The sequence below is a fragment of the Suricata suricatta genome, chromosome 9, assembly GCF_006229205.1.
Source record: "Suricata suricatta isolate VVHF042 chromosome 9, meerkat_22Aug2017_6uvM2_HiC, whole genome shotgun sequence".
Lineage (NCBI taxonomy): Eukaryota > Metazoa > Chordata > Mammalia > Carnivora > Herpestidae > Suricata > Suricata suricatta.
The window spans coordinates 126986647-127003833 of NC_043708.1; the positions used below are offsets into that span (position 1 = coordinate 126986647).

The 17187-nt window shown below is 38.6% G+C and overlaps 1 long non-coding RNA gene across 1 annotated transcript; it reads left to right on the plus strand.

Moving 5' to 3' along the window:
• Window positions 1-503: 503 nt before the first annotated feature.
• LOC115302728 lies at window positions 504-14223 on the plus strand. Its single transcript, XR_003913604.1, has 3 exons — window positions 504-701; window positions 2845-2951; window positions 13829-14223. It is a non-coding gene; the product is annotated as an uncharacterized LOC115302728 (long non-coding RNA).
• Window positions 14224-17187: the final 2964 nt, after the last annotated feature.

Here is a 17187-nt window from a genome sequence, read left to right on the forward strand (position 1 = left end):
CTATCATCAAACAAGGAATTTCTATCCATTACAAAGAGTCATGTTCAAGTCCCACGGCAAAATCCGCTGCGTGCGTCCATGCCCACGCCTGAACCGCATGCACGAGGCTGGACATAGGAAATCCGTATCAGGTATGTGAGTGCCAGGGCTAGCAGAAGCGATCAAAATCGGGGTTCTTGTCAGCCGTGTGTAATTGAGAGGAAGAGGCGCCTTCAGCGACTTCCTTTGGGGACGGTTTGTCTTGTGCTGGTGAAGTGCTCCCCCTGGTGGCCCAGGAGTTGCTATGTCTGCGATTCCATTCTGTAGGGAACAAAATGTGCTCTGGAGGCAATCCGGCAGCTTCGGGTATGCACAGATGTCCTCCAGGAAGAAAGCGAACTTTTCAGTGCCCCGAACCCACACTGAACGCCTCGCTCGGCCCCTGCCTGATTTCGAGCCCAGCCTTCCTGCAAGGCACAAAGGCCTCACCCTCCCACGCTGCTGGCCTGGTCACATGTGCTCCGATTAACGGGTGTTTTGCAATTGTGGCTCCGTACAGATTTGAGAGATGTGGCACACTCTAGTTCTGCATTTCATTGTGGTCGCCTTTAAAATAAATCTGGACATTGACACAGGGAAGATGACCCAGAGCGGGGAGACTCTTTTGTTGTAAAATCATCCTTTTCTCTTACTTCCGGTCTCCTTCACCGCCTGTCTCCAAGGTAGGCATGTTGATTGTGGTTAATTGATGTCTAGATCTCTGTTCTCCATACCTGCTCTGAACATAATCGTTAGTTTTATCATTTGTCTAAGATCGTTTCTACCAGTAATATATATTTCCGTGGCAGTTAGAGAGTTTCTGTTGTTGTTTTCCTTAAAGAGACGTTCTGTGTGCCCTGCGGTGCAGGGACAGATCTTGCAGGCCAGGCAGAGATGAGACTCTGTGGCAACTTGCAGTCTTTCGAACATTCTGCAACGGATAGCATTGCAGCCTTAGTCCAAACAGTGTATAAAGCTAAATAAGGAGGTATTTTAAATATTTATTTAACAAGACATATTTTAAATAACCTACATATGTAAATAGAGCGTTCTTAGCCTGTACATTATTGCCAGGTCGATTCTCATGTTCTGATATATAATTAATTACCGGTTTATTCCTCTGTAAACCAAAGCAGGGAATAAATCAGCGATGCCAGGTCACTGATGTCAGCAAAAATTGTAATACCCTCTTGTCAGTGGGTCTGTGAAAGGGGAAGAGAGACTGTGTAAAATCTTTGGGGGTGGTGTGCCAAACTGTGTCCAAAAGGCAAGTTTTTACCCCAATTTTAGTTGCTTTGTCCTGATGTCTGGACTTTTTTTGGGGGCCACATAGGTGGGCATGGGGCACACGTTTTCTAGTTTAAAACAAACTCATAAAGCAGTGTGATCTATGCATTTTATAGGGTAGAGTCACCTAAAGTAGACACATAGTGTGACTATTTTAAGCATCACTACTATACCTAGAAGCAAGAACATCACAGACACCAATAATCTTGGTAATTTATGGTTAGTTGAAAATTTGAGTCTTTGTAATGCCTCAGCAATGTCTGTGAACCTATTTTTAATTCTTTGAGATAAATTATAAATAAATAAATAAATATATATATATGTATATATATCCATTTGAAATAACTATCTATCTTCTGTTTTTTTTTAATTTAAAAAAATAACTATCTATCTTCTAAACTTTTCCACTGAAAATCTCTAAAGGACAAAAGTGTTGAACATCAAATTTTTCATGAGGATGAAGAGATCCCATTAGGGAATAAAATTAAACAAAATATGGCATCTTTTCTTTTTAGATTTACTTTCTGACGATGAAAAATGAATAATCATCTCAGGTACCTCAGCAAATTTTTGGCTTGGGTCAATGGTGAGACAATGGGTTTCTTGTAACTGTAATGCAAAGGCAACCCAGCCCAGGGTTCCGATTTCCAGTTCTGTGAATTAGCTTGCCAACTTCATTCTAGCCAGTGGATTAGCAATACTAATTATCTTGGCCCCCGGCCAAAACATCTGGAAAATTTAGTGTGAGAATCATTTAAAATAATTTGTTCGTGCCTTTTAGACAAACCAACCCATTGGTGAACTGACCTTTTCACCATCCCCCAGTTGTCTTGCCACATGCTAACACATTTTGTATTAAATTTGCATTAGATCTTTTTGCCATTTTGCATTGGGAAGAAGCATTAAATCTTTGGTAAAAGAAATATCAGCGACGGTAAAACGGTTCGGGTTTTGAGATTGGGATGGTCATTAGATGCATTCTTAGATGCGGTGTCATCTCTCCACGTGACGGTCTTATTTTGGTCTTTAGAATAAGTGCCCTTTTTGTAGTTTATAGGGCCAGGGAGACATAAATTAGTCTTAGCAGTTTCTGAATGAAGGACCCTTATGCAGTTATATAAAGAGGAAAATTAAAGGTTAAACATTGCTCATCCACCATCTTTCAGATTCTTTCTATGGCTTCAGGAGATGTCACGGGCAATACTTACTTTAATGTAAACACAGAAAGGTTCAGGGAATTGGTTTTTTAGAGTTTTAATACATTTTTAGATTTTCCATGACCAATATATTAGTTTCTAGAAATGAAAATGATGATTGAGTTGAAGCCTCCATATCAGTATGGAAAAAGAAAAAGAACGTTCTCCTAGTGGCAATACAAGGATCAGGTTGTCTTCGCATTAAATATTATCAAGAACAATAACTCTGTTTTTACCTTGTGTGATTTTAAAGAGTCCTGGGAAAGGTAGAGTACACATTTATTTTTAATTAAAAAATTTTTATTTATTTATTTTTTTATTTTACTCCTCACGCTATGTGCAGGGAAAACCCTGGAGGTTATTTATAAAACAAGCATTAGAAGGCTCAGAAAGGGGAAGAGAAGAAGGCAGACCGACCAGGGATCTCAGGACCCAAGGAAGGACACGGTGGTAAGTTTTCTGAGTTCTTGTTTTTTTTTCATATATATTAGGCCTGGAGTAAAAGAAGCCAACAACTCAAAGTAAATGAGTAAACAAACAAACAAATAAAAAAATAAATAGAATAGAATTTTGATGGTTTCCTGTCTCACATTCGGGTCTTTTAGACTTAGCGGGAGTCATGCTAAGCGAAATAAGTCAGGCAGAGAAGGACAGATACCATATGTTGTCACTCATAGGAGAAACCTAATAGGAGACTATAGGAATGGGAAAGGTGGGCGGAAGAGTTCGGGAGAGGGAGTGAGGCAAATCATGAGAGACTTTTGAATGCTGAGAACAAACTGAGGGCTGAAGAGGGAGGGGGGAAGGGGAAGGGGAGTGATGGTCATGGAGAGGGGCACTTGTAGGGAAGAGCACTGGGTGTTATATGGAAACCAACTTGGTAATAAACTATATAAAAAATAAAATAAATGGATAAATAAATTACAACCCCTCTAAAAATAAAATAAATAAATAGGAAACTTGTATTCTAAAATAAATAAATAAATAAAATAAATAGACTAGAATAGAATACCAACAGCTCAAAAACAGTAATAGGCACTGACAAGAAGACACCCAACAAAAGCCTGTTTCCTGTAGCCAAAGGAACAGGAAAAGGACAACCTCTCAAGACATAAAGCATTTGGACAATAACTACTGTATCCTAGCAAACATCACAAGAAATAACTGGGTGATGTCAGAGAAGGCTGAGTAGGGACCTGGGACTTTCATCCCTGCTGCAATAAAGAGCCCTTACCCCTGTGGTGTTGGTGGAGGTCACATGCAGAGCAGTAACACGGCATTCCTACCCCTCCAACAAGCGAAATGTCATTGGAGGTCCACTGGGGAGCCGAAACAGCCATCTCTACCCAACAGTAATGAGGAACATTCTCCCTCCCAGATGTCAACAGAAGCCAGTGGGGAAGCTGAATATCTTCTCCCATCTGGCAGTAATGAGGGAACACATCACCCTTCTTCTACTAGCATGGTGTCAGAGGAAGCCAGTTAAAAGAAAAGTTTTAAATAAGATCCAGAGTCTCCTAACATGCTACTCAAATGTTCAGGATTCAATCAGAAATCACTCATCACACCAAGAACAAGGAAGAACCCAAACTGAATGAATAAAAGACCATAAATATATGCTAACATCAAAATAACGTAGATGTTAGAATGATCTGACAAGGATTTAAAAGTAGCTGTTATTAAAATGCGCCAGTGAGCAATTACAAACATTCTTGAAACTAGTGAAAAAAAAATATTAAGCTTCATCAGAGAAATAGGAGCTCATAGCAAAAATGAAAAGATAAAAATGAACCGAGTAGAATAATTTTTGAGCTAAAAAATAAACAAAAACACAAAAACTCAACATATGGGCTCAACAACTAAACAAACGGCAGAGACAGTGGGAAGGATCAGTGAACTGGAAGATAGGTCTATATAAATTGTTTAGAATGGACAACAAAGAAAAAATAGACTGAAAGGGCAGATGAACAGAACTTCAAGGATGTGGGGGACAATTGTGAAGGTTCTAACATTTGCATTACCAGACTTCTAGAAGGAAAGAAGAGGGCAGGACTAAAAATGTGTTCTAGGAAATAAAGGCTGAAGTCTTCCAAAACACATAAACTTTCAGATTTTAGAAGCTGAGTAAATTTCAATCAAGATAAACTCAAAGAAATTCTTACTAAGACATATTATAGCCAAACTTCTGAGGACTAAAGACAAAACAAAAATAAAAACAAGACTTTAAAAGACAGTGCGGGGGGTGGGGAGGAAAGATACCCTTATTTGTAGGAGCAAAGATAATTCAAATGACTGGAGTTCACATCAGAAGCCAGGGACATCATGAAGAAGTGACCTACATTTTTTCAAGTTCTGAAAGGAAAAGAGTCTCAAACTCAAGAGCACTATCTGGTGAACAATCTTTTATGAATGAGGGAAAATCAAGAAAATCTCAAGTGAAAGAAAACTAAGAAAATGTGTTGCCAGTAGACCTACCCTAAAAGAATGGCTAAAGAAATTGTCTAAGCAGAAAGGAAATTGTAGAAAGAATTCTGGATCATCAGGGAGGAAGAAAAAACACAATAAGCAAAACTATGGGTCAATATAATTGGTTTTTCTTTTCCTCTTGATTTTTCTAAATTATGTTTGAGAGTTGAAGGAAAAGTTACAACTGTCTCATAATGTTCTCAATGTATATGAAAGAATTATCTAACAACTGTTTTATAAAAGGATAACTTATGAGTCAATCTTTTACCTTTCATTCACATGGGTAAAAAGTCTATTAAAAGTCGAGTGTGATAGTTTATGAATATAAAGAATAATACCAAGAGCAACCATTGAACAAGTTATGCAGAGATACATTAAAAACATGTAACAAATAAAAATAGAACTATAAAACTTCAGTAACATATAAGAAAGCAGAACAAATAAAGGAAAAAGAAAAAACAAGACAAAAAATAAGTTGATGTCAAATTTTAGTTCTAACAGATAAATGGTTATATTAAATGTAAAAGGTCTAAATATACCAATTAAAAACAGATTGGTAGAACCGATTAAAAAAACATGACCCAATTATATGTTGTCTACAAGAAACTCACTTCAAATATAAAGCTATAGATAGGTTGAAGTAAAAGGGAGAAATAAAATATATCATGTAAAATTAAGCTACATAGTGATAAAAGGGTCAACACACAAGGAAGACTCAGAAATCCTAAATGAATGTTCACCAAACAACAGAGTTACCAAATATATGAAGTGCCAACTGATGAAACTTGGAAGACCAACAGACAGATTCATAATTATAATTGGAGAGTTGCATCCCTTTCTTGACAATTGATAGAACACTTAGACAGGAAATCACTCAAGGTATACACTATCAATGGACAGGATCCAACTGACATGTATAGCGTATGGAACAGCAGCATAATGCATATTCTTTCCAAGGGCTCACAGAGCATATACTCAGATAGAGCAGGGGTGCCCTTGTGGCTCAGTTGGTCAAATGTCCAATTCTTTATTTTGGCTCCCCTACTCATATTCTCTCTCCTCTTTCTCTCTCTCTCTCTCAAAAATAAATAAAATTAAGAAAACATTAAAAGAAGTAAAAGGCAAGCTATACACTGGGAGAAACTTTATAAAGCACCTATATCCAACAAACGATTTGTATCTATAATATGGAAAAAACCATCACAACCCAACAGTTAAAAATTAGTACAAGAAAGGATGTTTTGCATCGTTAGCCATTAAAAAGATATAGATTAAAACCACAGTTAGATATAATCACCTTCTACATGTCTGAATGGCTAAAACAAGCAATAGTGAAAACGACAAATGCTAACAAGCATACAGAGAAACTGGATCGTTCATTAAATTGCTTAGGGAAAAGTAAGATAGTACAACTCTAGAAAACAGTCTCCCATTAAAAAAAAAAAAATCTAAACATTCAACTACCCTATGATCCAGCAATTGCACTCCACAGCATCTATATCAGATAAATAAAAATGTGTGTCACACAAAAACTTGTACATGAATGTTTTTGATATTTTTATTTGCAAGAGTCAGCAACCAGAGTCAATTCCGATATCCTTCCGTGGGCAAATGGTTACAGAGACTGGTGCCCGCATAACAATAAAAAGCAACTCATTGTTAATACAATCCTTGTAATTCTATATAAAATACATATTCAGTGTTGTTTTTGATATAAAAATATATTCAATTTCAGTAATCTTCTAGACATGGAATTAAAAAAATGTTACACGATGTTTAATTCCATGTCTAGAACATTACTTAAATGACAAAATTGCAGAAATGGAGAACAGAGTGGGTGTTAAGGGGGATGTAAGGGTGGAGGGAAGTAGATATAGTTACAAAAGGGCAATATTAAAAATCCTCATGATGATTGAAATGTTCTATATCCTGACTGCATCAATGTCAGTATCCTGTTTCATTATATTTTCCTATTATTTTCCAAGATGCTACCATTGTGGGAAATGTGGAAAGTATCATTCTGTATCATTTATTACAATTGCAAGTAAACCAAAAACACCTTAAAAAGTTTAATTAGGGGCACCTGGGTGGCTCAGTAAGTTATGTGTCTGACTTCAGCTCAGGTCATGATCTCATGGTCTGTGAGTTTGAGTCCTGCATTGGAGCCGGTGCTGACAGCACAGAGCCTGGAGCCTGCTTCAGATTCTGTCTCCCTTTTTGTCTCTGCCCTTCCCTTGCTTGCACTCTGTCTCTCTCTCAAAAACAAATAAACACTTAAAAAGTTTTAATTTAAAAAATGTCCTGCAAGGGGCGCCTGGGTGGCTCAGTAGGTTGAGCCTCCGGCTTCGGCTCAGGTCAGATCTCACATTCGTGGGTTCGAGCCTGGGTCGGGCTCTGTGCTGACAGCTAGCTCAGAGCCTGGGGCCTGCTTCTGGTTCTGTATCTCCCTCTCTCTCTGACCCTCCCCCTTTCATGCTCTGTCTCTCTCTGTATCAAAAATAAATTAAAAAAATTTTAAAAAAATGTCCTGCAAGACTTATAATCAATAGTTCAATTACTCTGGGCTTAAAGTAGTAGTAGTAATAATAATAATAATAGCAATAGAGTACAACACTTGAATCTTCCAGAGCCCTGGACAAATATGTTCAGTCAGTATGCGCCTACTTCCACATCAGATAAATGACCATAATAACACCTGCCTATTTATTTTAGTAGCTGTAGTCAGGATAAAATGGCAACATAATCATGATTCTAAAAGTGTTTCATAATTCTTTCAATATCTCAAGAAAAAGAACTGACGCTTGTTGGTTTGTTGGACACAAACAGTGCCCCGGGCTGTAAGCTAAGTTAAATGTGTTCCTTACTTGTATTTCTTTGGTAGCATTTTATGTGAAACTTTTAAAAGCATGGCCCCTAATACTTATGACACAGTAGGTAGTATTTAAAGCAGCACCACTAAAAAGAAATTCCTATTTTTCGTCCTATCTGTCTCAAGAGTTTAAGAGTTTCCAAGTCCAGAGGCGCCTGGGTGGCTCAGTCGGTTAAGTGTCTGGCTTTGGCTCAGGTCATGATCTCATGGTTCATGGGTTCGAGCCCCACATCAGGTTTTGTGCTGACAGCTAGCTCAGAGCCTGGAGCCTGTCTTTGGATTCTGTGTCTTCCTCTCTCTCTGATCCTCCCCTGCTCACACTGTCTCTCTCAAAAAAATAAATAAAACATTAACAAAAAATTAAAAGAAAAAAGTTTCTAAGTCAGCGTCTGCGCTCTTAGCTCAGATTTCATCATGCTGCACCTCCAGGGACCCTCTGACTCTCCTTTCCTTACACATACCAAGCAGAAGCTTCCATCTTGGCCCCTCCTTACCCTTCCCTTGCTTGGAACAAGTGTCCTGCAGCACACTGCTTCCCTGCTTTGCATTTCTCCCTCTGCAGTGGCTCTTTTCTATTGATGAATTAGGCCAGTGTGCTTGGTCCCTTTCTCCTTCAGGTACCACCCCTGCCCTGCCACCACGATTGTATATTTAGATTGGAGAAAGACAGAATCTGAGTTTGTCGGTATCAGGGTGATCCTTTTTACATTTCTTTTATCATCGCCATTTTACAATGGAGGAAGTATTAGTGATCTACTGAGAACACACAGCAATGTTAATTTAGGCTACCTAGGAAATATTGAAGTGACAGAAGAATGAATAGTCTACATTCTGCATAGTTTTTTCTCTTTTCTGGTTTCTGCCCTGAGACTACATTACTAAAAATCCATTTATGCATTTATTGACTCATGTGTTTATTCATTCATGTGGTCATTTCATCACTCATTCAACAATGACCTGACACCCACTAATGGCAAGGTCCTATGCTGAAGCGTAGGGATATGACGATGCTTACAATATAATTCTGAGAGCCACACCTGAGAACAAGAATAATGGGAATATGGTTCATGGCACAAGAGGTTTGGAGCTGTCGTGGGAACACAGAAGAGGAAGTGTATCAGCATGGAGGCTTCTAGAATCACCTGGACAAAGTGGTAAACTCAGAGGCCAGGCATATGACAAATTCCCAAGGTGGGGACTGAAGGAACCGTGCTGACAAAATTTGATGGAACACATTTGATTTGCGAGCATAATTCACTCAGGGAACCTGCTTGTAATCCAAAGCACTTGTATATCAAAGTGAATTTCCCCATAAGAAATACTGGAAACTCAGATGATTCGTTCCACAACCCCGAAATATTCATATTAAAATGATTACCATACTCTCATAGAATACACAATGATAAAGAAAATGCAAACTATAAAGAAAAATAAAATAACCTGCACTTACCTTTGAAAATCTTCATGGCTGGAGTGAAGGTGACCAGAGAGAGGAGGGTCCTTGTGTAGGACGACTGTCACTGTCACCAACAGAGTCACTATCTATTGGCTCAATGGAATCTTTTTCTTTTCCTGCAACAAAGAAGCTATCCAATGACACTTGCTTTTGCTTCCTTTTGAGAATTTCATTGGAAAGGTGACATTACATTCACAATCACCCACAATCCCGCAGCAAGAGAGAAAGAGAGAGAGAGAGAGAGAGAGAGAGAGAGAAGAATCATTGGCTCAGCTGTGACCATGTGACATTCAGCATCACATACTATTTGTATTGTGGACATCATTTGTTTCTCAAATTAAAATTTATTAGAGATGTAGAGATGTTTGCTCGTCTTGTGGAACACTCGAAGAACAAGTTACTCACAACTCAAGGTTTTACTGTATGTGGAAGTGGACCTAGCATTCTAGAAACTGGGAACATTATAAATAATGATGGCTCTATCCTGTGGGGTCCACCGTTGATGTGTAGCTCATACCTGGTTTGTTTCCTCATCTACTACAAGTCTCCTAGTCCAGGTCTTCCTTCTTTCTCTTCAAATCAAGTGCAATAACCGATTTAGTCTCTCTGCTTCTGCTCTGGCCCCCCACAGTCTTTCCTACATTCAGAAATCAGAGGGAGACAGAATGCATACATCAGTTCTGTATTCAATGACTTCCTGCTTCACTCAGACTTAAAGCAAAAGCCTTTACCTTGATGTGAAACCACATTTTTTAGCTGAACATTAGGATACTTTAGGGAGTTTTTAAAAAGTGTCAGTAGCTGGCCCCGAAGCCCTGTAATTCTGCATGATCTAAGGTGGTGCGTAGGCTCAGCTGGTGCATTCTCTCTCCCCCTCACTTGGTTTTGTCAGCTCCAGCATGAACTTTGCAGACGGACCTTTGCTGACACTTGGACTGAGCACCACTATCAAGTGCTTTTGCATCTTTGCTTTTTTTCATGGTAATCTTCATAATACCTACTGGCTCATGTGCTTATAGCCACCCCTCCGGCCACCCCCAGCACAGAAGACCAGCCTATGAGGTCAGATATTTTTACTTCTTTTGTTTATAGGTCTGTCCCCAGGGCCTATACAAGTACCTGGGGAACACAGGAAGCATTAAATAAATAAACTTGAATATAGATGCAATGGCAATGTGGGTGGAGGCAGGGTTTAACATATTTGAAGGAAATGGATGGAGAATGATAACAGAAAACAGAAAACTGGAGGTGGCTTTGTAAAAAGCAAGGAGCTAGTATGTTTTTCCTTAAGAAGGTGATGAAACTTAACCATGTTATGTTATGCTATGTTATTTTTAAATATTTATTTATTTATTTTGAGAGAGAGAGAGCATGAGCAAGGGAGGAGCAGAGAAAGAGAGGAAGAGAGAATCCCAAGCAGGCTCCATGCTGTCAGTGCAGAGCCTTATGTGGGGCTCGATCCCACAATTCCGTGAGATCATGACTTGAGCTGAAATCAGGAGTCAGACGCTCAACTGACGGAGCCACCCAGGCACCCCAAATCTTAATCATTTTAAACAGGAAGCTTCCCAGTTATGTTTGCATTTTAGGAAACTCACTCTTACTGTATTTGGGGAACGAATTAGTCCACCATAGTGTTAAAATGACCAGAAGTGGCTGCTAGGAAAACCCTTGCAATCATAATGAGAAAGCCTGAACAATGAAAGGACACATTTGAACATCATCTACGGAATGAAGGGGAAACTGAGCCCTTACCTAATTTAGTGACAAGCAGAACTATGAAAACTTGGTCACTTGTATTTTAGCCTTTGTAATTCACTGTTTCTCTTTTGCAGAAGCTTACCTTTCTAGTTAAATACAAATTAAGACAGGCTCAAAAAGTACAAATTTAAGGAGTGCCTTGGGGGAGCTCAGTTGGTTAAGCATCCAGCTTCAGCTTGTGTCATCTTCTTGCGGTTCCTGGGTTCGAGCCCCACGTTGGGCTCTGTGCTGACAGCTCAGAGCCTGGAGCCTGCTTTGGATTCTGTGACTCCCTCTCTCTCTCTGCCCTTCTCCTGTTCGTACTCTGTCTCTTTCTCTTTCAAAAATAAATAAACGTTAAAAAAATTTTTTTAATTATAAATTTAAGACACCTTTTAGCTCCTCTGGTGCTCGCGCTCTATTTCCTGTGTGAGGTATCAGTGATCCTGTGTCTCTCCTTTTGCATCTTTGCCTTATAGACTGTCCCACACATTTATCATCCCCATGTGAAAAAAAAAAATGCCTCATAACATCTGTGTCTGTTCTAAATCTCTTCCATTTTCCATTTATACACCATTGTCCTATAATCTTCTCAAAACTGAAAAAGAACTAAGGTATGATTTTAGCACAACCTCTATGGATTCATGTTATTATTATTTTTTCCCCAAACAAATAAGCGCACAATCAATGAGAAAAGATTCATCTGTAAAAGAACCCCCAAGGAGACCTCAACCCCTCACCCTTCTACCTTCTGCAAACCTGGCCTCCCAATGTTCTGTAGAGTCCCTCCCCTCCTCCCCACCATCCATTCAACCCAATCTTACTTTGGTTAAAGAAGTAAATCTAATTAAAGGAGCCCGGGAAATGGAAACTGTTTCGCAAGTTAAGGATCCTAGATCTGTGTTACTTTCACCAGCGATTGGGCTCACAAGATGGAAAATTCCTTGGGCCGCTAGGCAAAGCACTCTCAATGTTGTTGGAACATCTGGTTTTCTTTGTGTTAAATCCTTTCCACGAGGTGGGCGAAGGTTTTTATTCTAATTGAATTTGTAGTTCATTCCAGATAAAGATGACTTGCTTTTGGCTGATGCTGTTCAAATCAGGGGTCCCAGAGCCCCCGCCCCTCCCCGAAACTCCTTTGTACTCAAAAGTGATCAAAACAAGTGGTGGATACTTTGGTTTTAGTGAATCTCTGTTTATACGTTTAGGGCAGAGGGATATTTTCTGGGGCACACAATTCGTGACTTGGTCTTTTGAGTCCCGCTTGATAGAAATTGAAGGGCAGACTTCAATGTCTTAAATGCAATGGTTCTAACCGATTCAGCAAGGGCACAGGTGGGCTGTGGTTGGAGGATGGCTGACCCCTTTCCCTGTGAATGTTTATCTGGTCTTCGTTGATGCCAAGCCATTTGTTTATGCGTTTAGTCAAGCTTTCTAATATTTGCAGCAAAATTGGGTAAACAAATTAATATGTGGATGAACAAAATAAATTTAAGGCATACAAGTCACCCAGGGCCTTTTGCCATGCCACCTAATTGACATGTAGGCCTTTGGGAGATCATGTTTTCCTTGAGTTTACATTTTGGAAATTATGAAATAAAGGAAGACTATTAAAGTACAATTGCTTTGTTTTCCAGCCAACCCTGGGTGAATGAACCCTCCTCACGCTTCTCTCTCCTTCCTATAGAACTTTTTTTGGGACTATAGAATAGAAACTAAAACCAAGACCTAAAACCAGAAGTTAGAAGAAGGAAAAAGAAAAAAGAAAAAGAAAGGCATTCCATAGCTTATCAGGTAGCCTGAAATCTATCACTGTTCCTTTTTGGGTCACTTATCGAAGGCAATTTCCCATTTTTTTTTGGAGGCTTTGGACCTAGAAGAAGGGTAGAGACAACAGTCAAAAGCCACGGGCCAAGACTTTAAAGTAATTTTGGCATTTTCAAAGATAACTGATACTGATTAACTCTTCATAAGTTTTCCTGTTCTTATCACTCTTAGACACAAAGCCTGAATTCTTACTCTTCTCCTATAAAGATTCTGCACGGATTCTTGTAGCCAAGTCAGTTGTCTTCCATCTTGACCTTTTAAGATGCAGCATGGACATTTTAACCTATCGTTTCACTTTTTAAAATCCACTGACACTCTCTCCAAAGCCTTCTGCTGTTTATCTGAGCAATTCAAGGGCAGAAGGAACATGACTAATTCATTCTGAAAATTTGGAAGATACTCAACAAGTGATTTCTTACTTAATAAACTCAAATAGTTATGGAAGAGGGAAAAATGCATTTCTCTTTATTTGGTCAAAGTTGCAAGCCATTACATGCAATAATGAGAAATGTTGGCTAAGGTAGGTAAAATTAAATACAGCAGGAAAAGAAACTGCTAACTCAGGGTTAGAATAGATTGATTTCAATTTTTCTTTGATATAAATTACACTACAATCAACATCCATGGAAAAAAATTTTTGAGCACACCTTGGGTTATATTTATAATGTTAATTTCATGGCCAAAGGACATAAGCTTCGCTTTTCCATACTCTTAATAGCATTGCCTATTGTAATTAAGTTTATGAATAATTGATCGGTGCAAGTGATATCTCCTTTTTATTTTGTTATATATAAATACATATCAGTATTACACACATAAATACTATGTATGTGTATATAAATATATAGAGTCTGGGAAGGATAATTGGCCCCAAATTTTTACCTTCCCCGTACCCCTCATCTGCTATATGCCTTCGCAATACACTTTTACAAAAGGTAGAATATACTTCCCTTCTCTTGGCTTTTGCAGCGTGACTTCCTTTTTGGCCAAAGTGAAGTGAGAAATTAAGATGAAGAAGGACTTGAAATGACATTTTGGGGCTGGTCCTGCATCCTTGTTTTTAAATCATCCACGTGGCCCACCTGTCTGCCGGTCCCTGGAAGAGGAGGGGTCCCAGGCAGAGTAAATCAACTCTAGCACACTTGTAACATGAAGCTGAACCAATGCACCTGACTGAGAAAGACATGACCAAAAAGTAAACGTTTAATTGTTATATACCACTGAAAATCCGAGATGCGTTCTACCCCAGGAGCCAACTGCTGCGCACACTTGACATGAGTCTCATACTGGCAGACACAACAGAAAGTAAGAGCGTAACACTACTATTTATAATGCATTGGGAGAAAATGAATACAATGTAAAAATATTCTTAATAAATATTATATCAGTTCATGATTTGATTTGATGAAAATAAAATCAATAAAGAATAGTAAGTGGCCTGTGAAACATACATCTTTGATTGTTGAGTATTTCGTATTTTCCTTTCCAAAATTTGCCTCATTGTGACTTTCCAGTTTTTCTTCAGGTTGTTCGTCCTCTTGACTTCATAATTATTTTTATGTGTGACTGACAGTTACATATTAAATATTTCATATAGTGGCTATGATAAAAGTGCAAATATTTTTCATAATCTGCTTAAGATTTTATATTTTGCTAAATAGAAATTCTTTAAATAGTAAATTAATAGTCTTTCGTTTTATGCTTTACTGCATGTTTAGGAAATTTTTACATTTCCGTTTTTACGTTGAACTTTAATTGCCAGTGATTAATTTTGGTGTATAATACAAGGTAGAAAATTACCTCTAATCTCCAACGTTGCCAAACGGTTGCGTTAACAATGTTTAATGAATTCAACATTCCCCAGTTGATGTGAAATGTTGCTGCTTCTGCTATGTAATAGGAATTGGGTGACTTGTCTTTTTATTGCTGTGTAATTACAGTTACAATATTGTGCCTTCATGATAGGAAGTGATATCAAGAATTATATATGAAATTGCTTTCTATAAGATTTTTTAAAGTTTATTTATTTATTTTTGAGAGAGAGAGACAGAGAGAGCAAGCGGGGAGGGGCAGAGAAGGAAGGAGAGAGAATCCCCAGCAGGCTCCGCACTGCCAGCATAGACCCAAATGTGGGTCTCGAACTCATGAATGATGAAATCATGACCTGAGCCAAAATCAAAAGCTGAGCGATCCAGGTGCCCTGAAATTATATTCAATAAAAAAAGCAGATAAGTGACAAAAACTATCCCTATGTCTTATGCCCCTAATTCTATAAAATCAATACACACACACAAACATATGTGAGGAAGATTACAAATGTATATTAGTGACCTCTAATTCTGTGTGGATAAAAAGATAAGCGATAATCTTATTTATTCTTCACTGTTTTCTGTGTTTTCCAAATTTTCTACAGTAGACATCTATACTCAGAAAGAAAAACCATTAATGAAATTAAAAAAAAAATTAGAACAAGACTCCAATAACTCAACAAGTTCTATTAACTAGAACTTCACATTTATTTGCTTGTTTGTAGATTAGATAAAAGAAAAAAATTATTTGTTGATTAAAAAAACTAATCATATGAAACTTCATTCAACTTGTCCTTAACCTACACACACACACACACACACACACACACACACACACACTTATTTATTTATTTATTTATTTATTTATTTATTTATTTATTTAAATTTCCTTCCCTTTATCTTTGAAAAGCCATCTCCAAGCTATCTTACTGCTATTCTTGGCAGGAAGATCCATTTTATTTTTTACATTAGGTTTAAATAATTCCCAGCATCAGGGCGCCTGGGTGGCTCAGTCGGTTAAGTCTCCGGCTTCGGCTCAGGTCAGATCTCATGTTTGTGGGTTCGAGCCCTGCGTCAGGCTCTGTGCAGACAGCTAGCTCAGAGCCTGGAGCCTGCTTCCAGTTCTGTGTCTCCTTCTCTCTCTGCCCCTCCCCCTCTCATGCTCTGTCTCTCTCTGTATCAAAAATAAATAAAACATTAAAAATAAATAAATAAATAAATAATTCCCAGCATCTTCTGAGACATGATGCAAGACTACAAGGAGTTGGCTATGGGGAATTCCAGTCTTTGATTAGAAAAATGTATTTTTAAAAATGTTTATTTTTTTTGTGAGAGAGAGAGAGAGAGAGATAGCATGAGCAGGGGAGGGTCAGAGAGAGAGAGGGAAACACAGAATCCCAAGACAGTCTCCAGGCTCTGAGCTATCTGTCAGCACAGAGCCTGACACGGGGCTTGAACCCGCGAACCATGAGATCATGACATGAGCTGAAGCCGGATGCTTAACTGACTGAGCCACCCAGGTGCCCCTAGACAAATGCATTTATTTTAATATTCCTATTTTCCTTCCAGAGAGGTTTTCTGTAGATGCAGAGAATGCTTCTATACTTGAGGGGAAGTTGGGCTCCATGGTTTTTGAAGGTCCATCCAGTGCCATAGTTGGATAGCTCCTAAACTATCAAGAGAAGGCATGGAGTGGGCCCACAGCACGGAGGCCCACTCTTGAGGGGACGCCCGGGAAAAGATGTGTTCACGTAGTGGGTGGAGAGCACTTGGTCCCACGGCTCCATCTCAGGCATACATCATGACCCATCTGAGGTTAGGAAGTAATAAGAAACAGGAATTAACTATGGTCTTTCCCACCACACGTCAAAGTTAATTTTGTTTCAAATGAGTCTTAATTATGCCAGTGAAGTTTAGAGTTCATCAGACAGAACCTGTTCCCTGAAACTGTAACTTTTATTGTGAGGACGAAGAAAGATTTAAGATCAAGTTCACTTTTTGTGTGTGTGTGTGGTCATTAGTGATTTCCTTTATTTATTTTTTTAAATGGTTTATTGTCAAATTGGTTTCCATACAACACCCAGTGCTCTTCCCCATAAGTGCCCTCCTCCATCAATTCCACCTCTTTCCCCCCACTTCCCCTTCAACCCTCAGTTCATTTTCAGCATTCAATAGTCTTTCAAGTTTTGCATCCCTCTCTCTCCCCAACTCTCTTTCCCTCTTCCCCTCCCCCTGGTCCTCCATTAGATTTCTCCTGTTTTCCTGTTCGACCTATGAGTGCAAACATTCACTTTAAATGTGGTGAACATTATCTGAAGCTACAATATTAATTGTTGAGGCAAGAAAACCCTACATCTCTCTTGTAGAGTGGTTGGCTCATTGTCATTCCTTCCAGTGAAAATACTTACCCCTGAGAAAACCCAAATCTTCAAGAAGGTATCAAGCTATGTTATTTTGAACTTGGTGTACTCAATTCCTGTACTATTTTTTAATGTATTTCTTTTTTTTGTGGAGTATCTA